The sequence below is a fragment of the Prosopis cineraria genome, unplaced genomic scaffold, assembly GCF_029017545.1.
Source record: "Prosopis cineraria cultivar Desert tree isolate PC_DT_omini unplaced genomic scaffold, ASM2901754v1 PC4, whole genome shotgun sequence".
Lineage (NCBI taxonomy): Eukaryota > Viridiplantae > Streptophyta > Magnoliopsida > Fabales > Fabaceae > Prosopis > Prosopis cineraria.
In genome coordinates this window covers 33,981,597-33,996,836 of record NW_026555335.1, presented here as the reverse complement: position 1 = coordinate 33,996,836, position 15,240 = coordinate 33,981,597, and the positions used below count along the sequence as shown (strand labels likewise).

Genomic DNA, 15,240 nt, shown 5'->3' with positions numbered 1-15,240 from the left:
CAAGGCTGGGCCCGCAAGCCCTTTTTCAAAAAAAATAAAAATAATAAAAATAAAATTAAACATTATAAATTAATTAAAATATTTTGAAATTAAAAAAATAAAATTCTCATAATTTTTTAAAAATTAAACACACATTTAGAAGTATAGTAATAAAATTTAAATCTTAGTTAAAAAATAACTCATTTTTTATAAATACACAAACATAATAATTATAGAAAAATAAAAAAATCAGGAATTTTATACTATACACTAATATTTATTAAATTATATTAAATTAATTTTAGAATAAATTAAAATTAATAATAATAAAATGTGTGTAGGATCAGGTGAGTATTTTTTTATAGGGCTTATCAGGGTCAAGCCCTTAAGCCCGATTACTTTAAAAAAATTTATTTTCAAAGCCCGAATTCTTATTTAAATAGGGCCTTCAAGCTCGGCCCTTCAGGCCCAGCCATTATTCCCAGCTCTAACCTTTAGGATGTCCTATCCTGTCCTAATATTTTATGTACATACATACATATAAATATATATATATATATATATATTCCTTTTATTATATATATATATATATATATTAATTATTATGTTATTTTTATTGTTTATTTGTCTATATTTTCTATTTATATATTTTTTATTTACTTTTTTAATACCTAAATAGTGAACACCCCTACCCTATCTCATAATTGTTGATATTGATTTGAAAAATAAAAAATGTAAGCTCAAATTGCTACCATTCAAGTAAAATAATAAGTTTATTTTTAGAGTCTAGACCCGGTTATTGCCAATTATAACATGATCTATAATCCGAATTTCAAATATGAGTTTATGACTATTCCAAGTTTATGGCTTAACTTGAGTTTGTAATATGAATTTATAATCTCAGTTAATGGCTAAATTTGAGTTTATGCACATTTGTTGTTTCAATTGTATATGGTTGTTGCTATCTATTTCGTTGAAACTTAATTCACATGATGAAGTAAAATGGCCACCACACACATAATCTCAAGGAAACATTGAAACTATAGGATATCTTGAAACTAAAACTATAGTTTCATCACTTGAAGATACAAAGGTAGTTAAAATAAGTATCAGGACATCCCAATCCTATTTCAACTGCTGCCGAAATGAGACAGCTTTCAAGATAAGACGGAACATGAGATAAAATTTGAGTCCCAACCATTTTTTCAAGACGAAACATGGGGTGAGAATGTCTTGATCCTATCCCATCCCATGAACACCTCAAGATTTGATAAGATCAACCTTGCAATATTGAATTATTGTAGAGGACAAGAGATTCACTACAAAAAAAAATGTTATTTAGAGACACACAATAATCCATTAATCCATCTCTAAAGAAGTAGAGATGAATATAGTGGTGTCTTAAAAAGGGATGTCACTAAATAATTAGAGATAAAAATTTTTAAGCCGCCGCTAATTAGAGACAAATTTTTTCTATCTCTAAATAAAAAATACCATCTATATTTTTCATGAAAAATCCGTTGCTATAACATGCTATAAAAATTATATACAATTATAGAGAAGGAATAAAATAATCTCTAAATCCGTCTCTAAAAAATGAAAACTAAATTCCTCATGTCTATATTGCCATGTCAATGCCATGTTACTTGACACCTCACTAGTCACGTGTACATCTACACATGCCAACTCACCTACCCATGTGTGGATCAACCAATGTCATGTCACGCATCATGTCGCCATCTCATACCATGTTAGCTACCACCACGTGCACATCACATATTTGTTACAAAATATATTAAAGTTAAGATTTGATCCATTGACTTTTCACCTTTCAAGCCTTACACTCTTCTTTATTGTCAATTGAATTAAAATATACTTACAGTTACTATATGCAAAATTAAATATATATTACTTAACTACATACATATATATATAATATTATATTATTAAAAAGATTTACAAATATTTATTTTATTTTCAATTATTAAAATGATAAAATTATTTATATGACTATTTATATTATATTTTTAATAAAATATTATTTTTAAGGAAAATGAACTTAAAATGAAACAAATATTTAATATAAAAATATTATTTTTTAAATGAAAAATGATTAAGTATATAATTTATTTAAAAATATGTATTATTTTAGTTTATATTAAATATTTTTTATTTTTATCTTCTCCATATTATTTTCAAAAATTAATAAATAAATAATTAAATTTTATCTTCTCCCATAACGGTTAACTATTTTCCATTCTTTTTTTACAAATAAATTTTATTCACAATTTTTTCAATTATTTTTTAAAATTATTTTAATAAAAAATAATTATGACCTATTATATTTTTGTTAATTATTATTTTGAACAATTTTTTAATTTTTAATAAATACTAATAAAATTTAAAATAATAAATATTTAAATTAAATATTTAATTTAAATATATTTATATGAATTTTTGTACTTAAAAATTATTTTAAACAAAATTATTTTTTATAAAATTTATTTAATATGGAACAAAATTAAAATTGAAAATATTATAAATATGTTATATATATATATATTAATACATAATTCTATTTATCATAAATTAAATATTATTTTATTTATATAAATTTAAGTTATACTATATATTAATAAAATAATTTATTTTCTTATATACTTCAAAAGTTACTTTTCTTTTCTCGTTCCTATCCTAAAAATGAACATTATTCATATATATATATATATATATATATAATTAGCATAAAAATGATATTTTGCATGAAAATAATTAAATCTAGACATATATATATTATCTATAGTCATTTCAAATGTATTTTTATTAATCTTTTTTTGTATTCAATTTCATAGATGTTTTGGAGTTTTGATTTTATTTTTTTATTTTAATATATTGTTATAAAATATTGTTAGTGACTTTTTTCAAGGCAATTTTTTTATTTGATAAAAATTTATTAATAATTAAATAAGTACTAAAGAAAAATATGAATAACAGAAAAGAGACAAAACATTCAATCAATTATGATTATAGAATAAATTAATGAATATTGAATAAGACTTTAAAAAATGAGAATGGTTAAACTTAGAGAAAGAGGGAAAGAAGATGAGAAAAATTTAAATAATGTGTAAAATATTTTCAAACACTCTATAAATTTTAAAGATAAATGTTTTTGAATACAAACATCGAATTTTTGTTGTTGGCATTGAATGGGATGCTCACTAAACAATCATGAAATTTTTTATACATCATTTAAAATTAATTTGTATTTTAACATATTTCAAACATGTATTACAACAATTGATAATCAAAAAATTAAAAAATTAAAAATGACTCTGTCTTTTAATATGTCTCTACTTTGAGTTAGAGACACATTGAAAAATAAAAATAATTTTATCTCTAATATATTTATTTCAATTGTCTCTAATTCTGTCTCTAAATTAAGAAAAATAAAATTATAAAATTTTAAAGAAATATAGAGAGGGAATTAGAGATGATTAAATTTTGTCTCTAAACACATAAAAAATGTTTCAAATTTAATCTCTAATTGTAAAGTATATATATATATACATATAAAATTAATATTAGAGACGGATTTGGAGATGGTTGTTTAAAGATAAAATTTATTCACTTTCAAACTTGTCTCTAACATTTTAATTTTTTAAAAATTAAAATTTTAATAAATAATGATAGAAGTTGAGACAGAATTTGCAATGCTTTTTTTAGAGATATATATAAGTCATCTCTAAATATGTCTCTATATTTTAAAATATTTTTTAAAGTTAAATTTGTCTATAAAAATATAATTAGTCTTTATTTTCATCTCTATTAAATGATAATTGAACCGTTTCTAATTGTCATCTCTAATTTAATTTTTTTTTTTTGTAGTGATTATTATTATTAGATACATTGCCTTACCAGCCTTTGGTGTAGGCATTGTTAAAGGCACAGTCCATATTCTCGTGATTCCCCCTCTCCATTGCTCAAGTTCACTATGTTTCTTCATTTGGCTCTTCCACCCGCAGTAAATTTAAGTAAGTTGATTACCCTACTTAAACATAACAATTTTGTTTGTAACTTTCAAAAACTAAATTTTGTTAGCAATGTAATGTTCTGCAGGATCATAAGCCGAAGACTCCATAGATCCAATTTTTATGCTTTGAAACATGATAGCTAGCAGAGAAGTTTGAAACATTTTTTAGTTATAATTTAATTGATTTACTTGTCACCTTTATGACTTTGCCAGGTACTTTGTGCCAAATATTTGGAGTTGGTGCAGATGAATGTTCAGTTCTCATGCTGGCAACTAATGCGTCCGCCTTGATAGCAGTTACTCTAAGGTGTATATTTTTCATATTTCTTATACTATAACCATTTTCTGCATTTTATGGCAACGCTTAATTTCCTATAATTTTGCATGAATTTTGAGAAATTTTGTTTGTATACTCCTTCTAATCTTATTTATAATTTATTTTTAATATTTTCACCAAAATTTTTTTTAAAAAAAGTAAACCTCATTAACTTTGTCTAAAAATCTAACAAATTTCTAATTTTACCCCTATTAAATATATCTACTTTAAAATGAAACATTCTAACATTTAATAAGCTTCACATTTAATAGGGGCAAAATAGTAAAAATAAATATAATAATTATTGAGGTGTCTTATAAATAAGACAAAAAAAAAACACCTCTCTACTAGTACTAGGCAAACAGGTCACGAGCCAGCCTGTGGGCTAACCCGCACAAGCTAGTATTTTTGCGGATTGGATTGGGCCAACCTGCCAGATAAAACGGGCTAGAGAATCCAACCCAACCCATTTTCTAGCGGGTTAGCCTGCAAAAAATTAGTAAAATTTTTTTACTAATTTAAAATTTATATAATATAAATATATTTATTTATTTCATATTTTAAAGCAAGTTAGAAATTAAAAAACTTGTAAATAAATAAAATAAACATAGAATTCAACTAAGCAAATTTATTTTGCTAGATTTTTACTATCAATCATTTTCTCACCTAGGTGTACTATCTTTGTCACTTAAAAAGAAAATTTAAATATAAATTCATATTATTTTTTCAGTGAATTTGTATTTATAATTTCAATCAATAAATTTTGAGATTAATAAATAATATATATTCAAAATATTTTTATAAAAACTAATAAATTATCTTCACAAACTATAACAAAAATTTTATTTACAAATTGTAAAAAGAATTTAAACTATATTTCAAATATAAAAAACATATTTGAAAGTCATAAATTATATATTTAAGAAATTTTATCATTATTGTAGATTTATAAAAAAATATGATGTAATTTAAAAATAAAAAATCATTTTTTTAAAAAAAAAATACACTAGCTCGTAGGCCAACTTGTTTAACCTGCGGGCTAGCTCGTTTTAGCCCGCTAATTTTGCAGGTTGGGTTAACACAGCCCGTTTTAAAAAATGAGCCAATTTCTTCAACCTAAGCCATTAAATTATGTGAGTTAAATAGGCTAACCCGCAAGCTCAACTCATTTGCCCGACTCTACTCTCTACCAACAAATAAGACCAAATGAGTATATTAGGAGAACCCCATCTTACAACTCTAGTTCAATGGGACACATTACTTCTGCACATATGTAGTCTTATCTACTGCCAGAAAACATTGTATCAGTATAATTAATTTTTGCCCCTTAGCATTAATTTCCCTTTTAGCATTTGCAACCTCGGTCTGTTCGGATCAAACTTCAAGCCCAACAAAATGGATTCCTCAATTACTTTCAAAATCAGGTGCTTTCTAGATATTCCCCAGCCCTCTACCACTTTCCCACACACAAAAACAATAAACAAAACAAACAAACATACACACAAAAACTAAAGAAATAATCGGGGCATGACAAGATGAAACAAAGAGGCTAACGCAATTTGTCTTACAAGAAGCAGGTCTACCAATTACAAACTACATTGCATTTGCATACAACTCTAAAATGTGGGAATGAGATAGAATAGGAAAAAATCAAGCCTCAACAGTGCAACCCCAATTAGTGGCAATTAAGGACAAAGGGTGCACACCCATGCTTTTCCACTTCCGCTGACAGTATCGCATGTCTTGTTTTGATGTTTTTTCCACTCCACACTTCCCTGCATCCACAGGCATTATATCTTCCAGGAATCACCTTGGCCAGGTCTAATGTCTTTGCAGACATCGCCGTCTTCTGTTCATTCAGGTTGAAGAAAGATACATAGACTTCTCATATATAGAGATGTAATAGCAACAGTGAGCAAATAGAAACTTCAAAATGATAACCACAAGCACAGGCCTTATAAATACACATCCACATTGGGGGCAAGGGCAGAGCCGGGATTTGGTTGAGAGCAGGCGAGATTAAAAAGTATATATAGTAAAAGATTGACATGACTTTTCTTTTCTTTGCTTTTCTCTTTTTTTTGGTGGGGTTATATGACATCCATATGATACTAAGAAAAAATTGAAAACTTGAAGTAATGGCCATGTTAGTCCCCTTCCCTCCGCCGCTGACTGAGAGAATTGAGATTTTGGTTTTCAGGTGTGAGAGGAGATAGATCGGATGTGAACATGCAAATAGGATTATGGTTATTGTTTCATGATGAGTAATTTTCTATCTTATTATTTGGAGTAGGGGGCAGGTAAAGAAGATTTTCAAGCTAGAGAATAAGTTTTTCTTGCTGCATCAGACCTTATCTTCCTTTTGCAATCCAAGAGCGAATCCCATGAGGAGAAAGAGTTTTAACTGCATTTAAAGGCCAACTTGCATTAAGAAAAAGATAAAAGGAAATAGCTAGACAACTTCTAGAAACAATTCTAGTCATTATATAGAGGTAAGTAAGTCCAATTGCTCACCTTTGGCAGAATCCACTGTTGCACACAGGCTGGAATAACTATTTACCAGGGTCCCATTAAGGTTCAATTCCCACATCTGTTAAGACTGGAAAGGTCGGCAAATCTTTATTTAATTGACAAAAAAAAACTTTATTTAATTGGAAAAGCCTAAGCAGTCATCAACAGGATGCATGCTATCGATAGGGGAAAAGGGGTAGACAAATAATGTTATGCCGAGCTGGTTCTAAAATAAATAGGAGTCACATGCCACTCTTGTCAATGAAATACGGACTATCACATACCTAATTTGCATCCCATTTACAATGAGAAAATGCATCTCTCTTAACTTCTTTAGAAGTAAGCTTTCTTTTTGGAGATGCTTCGAGATAAAGTTGCTTGGTGGTGGCTGCAACTAAATGAGGTTTCTTTCCATAGTCCTCTTGATTCGCGCTCTTTTCTCTGCATCAGCACCAATATAACAATTTCAGTTGTTAACATCAGCAGATTCAGCACAAATAGTCTTACCAGAAAAAGAGACAATTTGAACAGATAAAAATAAAGCTTGTTTACAATGTCACACAAATTTCTCTCGTATGCACACAGAAAGGTGCCTGATGCTTGACTCCTAAGCTCCTTGTCCAACAGATTCTTTCAACATCTTCATTAAGACTTTCAATTGACCAGCCAACTGCTTTTGACTCAGTACAGTCAGTGAGCCCAAATAAATGTGTATATGATGGTTGCCAACTTCTCTTAGATCCTCTCATTTGCCCAACAAGATCCTGCCCTTGGGTCTTCGTATTCATCAAGCTTGTGATATATGGAAATGGAAACTGTCAATGCAGTAATATTGATGAGACACTAATCTGACAAACCCAGTATTACCCCTGCCCCACAAAAAAAAAAAAATTCACATGCCTCCATATTATATGAACTAAAAGAATTAATTGCCAGCAGAGTAGGATTTGTGATGAGATCATATGTCATATGATCAAGCTTCCGAACATCCCCTCCATACATAAGAGGAGACTTTGCCATAGCCCACAAAGTCATCTGTAAGGAACATGTTAATAATGTATAGATGTGTATGTTGGTGAGTAACCCAGTAATGCTTCATGCATACCTGAGGTTTTTGCTCTTCTAGACTAAGTCAACCATTCTTGTGTGGACCTTCATTTGAACCTATAAAGACAAAAAGTGGGGAAAAGTAGTTTCCCAATCCATATTCCCAGAGATCTTAGAATTAAAACAGCTCCTAGTAGTTTCCTACCATACGAGATGAATGAACACACATTTTTCTAAATTCTCAAATGCTTTAACAGATTTAGAGCACCAGCTATGTCCCCATTTCAATCTTACAATTAACATACATCTGTAGAGGATGCTTCATGCAGCCAGCAGATTTAGTTCACTCACAAGTTATCACCAACCCACTAAAAAGTAGCAGCAAAGTAATCACCGGGATCAGTTAGTCATCCCAATGGTAGCATATCTAAATCAGGCCATGAATATCCCTTTCAAGCACTTGCTCCTATCATATTAGCAGTAGAAAAATCCCTGATTTGGAATAAAGTGAAATTATAAAAATAGAAAGACAAAGGTATTGGAAAACAGATAAATAAGTAACACAATTGCTTATTACTTTGAAGGTTGAGTTGCTAACATTAGTCACCTTGTTACATCAAAATGAGCCCCAACATCATGCCATGTGTCCTAGTCATTTCCAGTTATGCGATGCAAGTTGACTAGTCCACTAACATCCTTGGCCATGGCTGGTGTCACGCTGGTTCCAGGGGACGGATAGTATGCAGTGGGTCAATCAAGTGCCTTGAGAATCTGGGCATGGCATCCCATAAAGTAAGGAAGCCCAATAAGTCTTTGCCAAAATGCTTCTGACCTACCATTTATTTTTTTTTTCTCTTATTTTTTTGGATTCTCTTCTTTGGGAGAGGGGGGGTGTAAAGATGAAAGAATCTAGCATGATATGAGTGTAAATAATAGATAAAGAGGACTTGGGAAACCATATCATACCACTCAAACATATTTTATTTCATTCAAATCCAAGTCGTCACTAAACACACAATCATGTTTCACTGCAAGGGAAAAATTCATATGCATCAAACTTGCAGAAGAGTTACAAGTAGAACTACTTGAGATTTCTTTGATGACATTCTATCTCTCTTTTCCCACACATAAATCAATAAACAATTTATGCTTTACAGATATAAACAATTTCTCCAAGTCATTGACTCATAACTAGAAGTCTGAAATGCTTAAAACAAAAACAAAAAGAAAAAAGGGAACCTTAAGCCACTAAATTTTTAAGTGTCGCTCAAGAAAGGGGCTAAATAGATTTAGTCTTGTAGTGTTTTGAGATAGAAGTTTCCAATAATATTAGAAGTTCACCATAAATTTGAGGAAACTTGAAAAATACAACTCTCTCAAACAAAGTCCACGAACTTCTGGATGAAACAGAAAGTATAAATGCTTAAGTTAGGTGAGGAGGATGTATTGAAAGCAATCAATAGTCTAAATAGATCATAAATTTTGCTAATGCGATGGTATATATTTTGATCTAGCAGGATATAAAACCAGAAAATTGAATACCATAATCAACACCCCATGCAGCATGCTGCTCATAGAGGGACCTCAAAAAGGCTCTTCCGGCCCCCAACTTAGTATTTACACTCATGAAACCATGAGGCATCCATGCACAAGCCCTTTCTGGGATTGCTATGTCTTTTGCATGCCAAACTTTACTGGATTCCATATATGCGTCTCCCTAGAAAATTAGCAAAGGATGAATTCAAAGGTCAACCAAAAACAAACATACAAATTCTTAAGATCTGAGTAGACCAACTTCAACATTAGATTGTTTTCTTATTTGAGTAACAAAAATCCAAAAAGGAAAAATATCACTTATAGTCCTCATGCAAAGTTATGCACATCTTCCAAATGATCAATTTTTAGGTAAAATATGTTACATAAGTGTGCCATTGATTAGTACTATCATTAGAGAGAATAAGAAACAGATTATCATGTATCATAACTTAGTAGAAAATTAGGTATGTGGAGCAATACCTTCCTCCGATGAAGGATAGGGGTGTTTGCATTAACCACTTGAATACTTATCCCTCTCATAACATGAATCCCAAACTTCAAACCCATGCTATGTACTTTATCAGCCACTTCTTTAAACCCTTTCCCGTCTTTAGAAGAAGGCCACCTTTGTGGATCAGGCATCATCCTTCCCCAATCATCAATCACATCAAATCCAAGAGAATCAGTATAAGCACCCTCAACTTTCCTTCTATACCAAAGGTAATCCACTACAACATACTGCAGGTTTATGCATGAATGAAATCATATCAAGATTCAACTAGAGTACTGCTAAAATATTCAAATTCACCCATATAGTGGCCTGCAGTATTTATACCTCATATCCATGAACATGGAGACACTGGGAGATGACTTCTGCACTCCGTAAGAATTCTTCTTCAAAAATTGTCCAGCAAAAGGAATCATAGGAATTCCAACCTCTTGGTGGGACACTTGCTTGCCATAGGCCCCTCTCATTCTCAGATATATTTTTAGAGGTCACACTAAAATAAACTATCAACTATGTGAAAACAAAATCTTGTCCATCAAATAAATTTGATTAAAGGAACTCGAAAAGTCTAACCAGATGCTTCAGGGGAGAATAAGAGAACAATATGTTCATGTGTTTGCCACTAGTTCGTCTAATTTCTCACAACTGACGACAGAAAGGTCTGTTACTCATGGCTGATACCCAAAAGATTATAGGTCGTATACTAAAAGAATATGACCAAACTACGGTAGCTCAAAATATACACAACTTGGGTCCATAGCTACAACAGATTTTGGATAACAAGGTAAAAGATCTTCCTCTTGAATTTTGAGCACGTTATCTTTTAGGTGTAAGAAAATATAAATCCACATTGACGTTGACTAGATAAATAAGATGTAAAATAAATGAGATGTGAAAAGTTTAGCCGGAATCAGCAACCCAGCTATGCTTTCAACTGCATGATTCCAGAAAGTTGTCTCACTGTAAGTTCGGTTACTCACTAAACAATAGCTAAACCGTTCCTCAATAAGCAGATTTTAGAAACAATTATTCAGAAACAAGCTTTACTGATTAAGCTAATGCACCAACATTGACCAAAGAAGATGATAATAGTGACAATTGACAAATCTCTGAATAACCAAAAGAAGAAAGAAGCAGATTGAGGTCACGGAGACACACTTCATGGTTGCTGGTGTGGCTGTTCCCCAAAACAATAGAATGGAAGTCGCTAAGAAGTTATTGAAATTAACTTTCTGCAAAGAAGTGAAATAATGTAAAATAATCTGTTGTCGGTTACATATATTATTCCGCTGCTTGTCTTTTTGCTGTACAATGGTTGCCTTCTTCGGGTAGGTCGCATATTGTCCCGATCGCTCCCTGGTTCAACCACGTCGCTACTTCATGCCGTCTCGCAGTAATTTACCAAATGGAAACTTATCCTGCAGTGGAGAAAGAAAAGGAACAAAATTTTTACAGCTTTGAAGGAAAGGGTAGGACTCGCGGGCCTCGTTGGATTGATTCATCAATGTCTCGCTCTTCTCCAGAAAATGAGAAATCTGTAAGAATCATGCTCATAAATGCGAGTGATAAACAATGGTATCAGAAAAATACAAGGAAAAATGACAATAAAACTTTCCTTAATTTTATATATATATATATATATATATGATAATTTAATATGTTTTAATTTTATTAAAATTCTTAAAAATTTATGTGTTAATAAATTTTAAATTAAAAAAATTATTTTACTTTTATTGATAAATTGTGATTATAATTTTTAAATAAAAATTATTATTTTTTTTTTAAAAATTATGATTGTGGTTTATTAGTTTAAGAAATTATTTTTCAATAATAAAAATTATACTTAATAAGTTATAATTTTTTATTTAATTTTTATAATTTATAAAATAAAAATTATTATTTTTTAAATAAAAATTGTGATCGGAGTTTATTTTTTAATAGCAAAATTATACTTAACAAGTTATAATTTTTTGTTTAATTTTTGTAATTTATATAACAAAAATTTTTATTCCTTAAATAAAAATTTTGTTTAGAGCTTATTATTTTTAATAAAAGTAAAATATTTTTTTCACTTTAAAATTTATTAACATAAAAGTTTCTAGGACTTCTATGAAATTATAATATTTTAAGAGATCATATTATTATTTATATAATTTGAAAGATTTTATTATTATTTTCTCAAAATACAAGTGATATAGTATAAATTTTATACTTGTATTATATATTTATACACACAGTGACACACACACAGATATAGTATAATTTACTGTGGTGAAATAAATGAATTTTCCATTGAGATATGATCTAGTTTCTGGACTTGTTCTGTAAATGTATTTTTAAATGCAAAGTATAAATATATTCATCAAATTTTGAAAAAAATGAGTTATTCACCCTCACCGATCGATCCATCTTTTGGCTTGGTTTGATCATGTATGTACTAAAAAGGAGTAACGTTTAAAAGTAGGAATTTTGAACCATTTGACATGATATGAGGTTGTCAAATTAAGGTGCCCAATTAATTACTTATATGGTTATACTAATAAATCTTGTTCTTATCCTGCTTTACAATGGAAATTGGGAACTTGAGACTTGTTTGATTTTTTCTCCCCTCATTTTTCATATTCAAAAACTATTTTATAAACCCTATTTAAAAATTTCTTTTTAAAAAATAAAATAAAATAATGTTTGATTAAGCTAATTTCAAAATAATTTTAAAGTTGCAAAAGAGTTTTAATTGACAATGGTAGAGTCTAAGGTTAGTGATAATGGTTGATGGTAGTTGACAATAGCAACTAAAAATAATGCTCTCTAATGGCGGTTGACAATGGTGATTATAGTAATTAATGGTAGCTAGTTGAAAAAACTAATGATACTCAGTTGATAGTCACGAATGACAATTGGTGGTGGTGTTGTGGTGCCAAATAATGACAATTAATGAGCGCCAATAGTAATTAGTGATGAAAGTTCATGATGGCTAACGATAGAGTCAGTAATTCAAGCGTGCTGAATTTATTCAGGTCAAGTTCAATTCAGACCGAACTTAAAATATTTTATTTTTTTTTTAAAAATTCATATGGCTAAATCTGACCCTAATACCTTTTGACTTCAGTCTTATTCGAGCCTATCCGAATATTCAAAACTTTTCAAAAATATTTTTAAAATTTTTTGAATCAATTTTAATTTTTAAATAATTCTGTCAAGTATAAAATATTATTTTAACTTTAAAAGAATAAAATAAAAAATAATAACTTATCAACTTTGTATCTAAGTAGTTCTATTACTGTTTTATTATATTATATGTAATTTATTCATAAATTTTTTCTTTACTTAAAAATTAATGTCTTATTTATTTAAATATTACTCTTATTATAGTCATATATAAATATTTCATATATTTTAATTAAATTATATTATTTTAATTATGATTAAATTGATCTCAATTCAATCACGATTAGATCACTAACTAAAAATTATTGCTCCCATTAATTCAAAGTTTTTGATAACGTTTGGGTAAACTGTTTTATTTTTTAAAAATATGAGAAAAATAGCTATCATTATATTATATGAAACAAAATCATTTAATTATAAATAAAATACTTATTTTTTGGAATTTTTTTTCTTAAATTTTTATATTTTTTAACTCCTACATATAAAAGGTATTTATTTTAGTTTATTCTTAATTTTTTAAGTTTGGCATAGACGATAATTAAATAATTATTCAAGAATATTATTCTATTTATTATGTTTATCTACTAGTAGTGTTGGAAATTTGAACATGCCTAAATTTTATTTTTAAAATTATTTTTTGATTTTATTTTTTTTTAAAATTAATTATCTTATTTTATAAAAAGTATAAAATATATTTTTTAGATACGCAAATGATGTATAGGACTCAAAATATTTTTAAATACAAAAATTATTAAAATATATTTTAACTATTATTTTGAAATATTTTATTGATTAAAAATAATAAAAATATGAAAATATAAATGTTTTTAATTTTTTTTAAAAAATAACTATAGTAATGTATTTAAATATATGGTATTTTAGTATAAAATAATATAAAAATTAAAGAATTAATTAATATTTATATATTTTATATATTTTTAAAAAATTATTTTTTATTTGAAGTATTCAGGCCAAGCTTGAATTCGGTTGGGCTTGGCCTGAATTTTTTCAAACTTACTTAAGCAATCCAAATAGATTCGAACATTAAAAAGTTATTATTAAAAAAGACAAAAATCATAAATCACTGTCAATTCTCAAACCCATTAAAATTTTAAAATCAAACCTCCAAAAGTAGTTTTGGATAATTAATTTATAAAAATTTTAAAAACTTTTAATATTAAATTAGACTGTAAGATTAAATTTATATTATCTAGATTGATAATAAAATAAATTTATTAATTTTTTTAATTTTTATTTTAATAATTATAAAATAAAAAATAAAATTTGTTCGGCTGGACCACCCAAAACCATAACCGGGCTCAAGGTATTATGACATACCCTTAACAGTTAAATTAATTAACCTTCACCAAAGAGTAGGAAGCCTTCGTTTGGATAATAAAAAAATGAAAAATAAATTTCTATTGCCCAGCTATACAAATTAGCTTCTATAAATTTTCATTTGGACAACAAAAATTACTTTATAATCTTGCTACTTCTAATATAAACACATCTAAACTAATTGACTTCTAACAAGCTAATCACATTATTGATATAGCTAGATTTGAAAACATGTGTATATATGAATTTAAAAATCTCAAACGCTATATTTTAAGATTTTGAATGAAGATAAAATATTAGTGGACTTGTATAATTTCAAGCTCAATTAAATTAAAGATTCATTAGATCTCCCTAATAAAACTATCTATTGAGATGGTCTAATATAATTAATGTTATTGTAGTTTCTGATAAAACTTATAATATTATGATTGATTAGAAAAAATCTTCAAACTTTAAATTGTAATTAAACTTTTTATTATATTTGTTTGTGATTGATATATATTTATTTTGGACTATATTAATGTATTTTCAATGTGTATTTTTTGTAATGATTTATAAGTAGTTTATTGTTATTTGGATAATTAATTTTTAAAAAGAAAATATGATTTTTCTATCATAAAAAACAATGAAAAGAAGTGAATTTATAATTTTTAAAATTAAAAAATATATATAAAAATATTTTTTATTGGTGGGTTAGCACTGTAGGTTAGTAAAAATACAACTTGCACAAGATGCAGGTCTTGTCAACTTGCCTCACCAAGCTCGCAACCCGTTGCAAGTTAACTTGTGAATTGATCTATATTACCA

At 27.9% G+C, this 15,240-nt stretch overlaps 1 pseudogene; it reads right to left on the bottom strand.

The window, feature by feature from the left end:
* Positions 1-11,489, bottom strand: part of LOC129308712 (uncharacterized) — a 79,377-nt pseudogene extending 67,888 nt beyond the window's left edge.
* Positions 11,490-15,240: the final 3,751 nt, after the last annotated feature.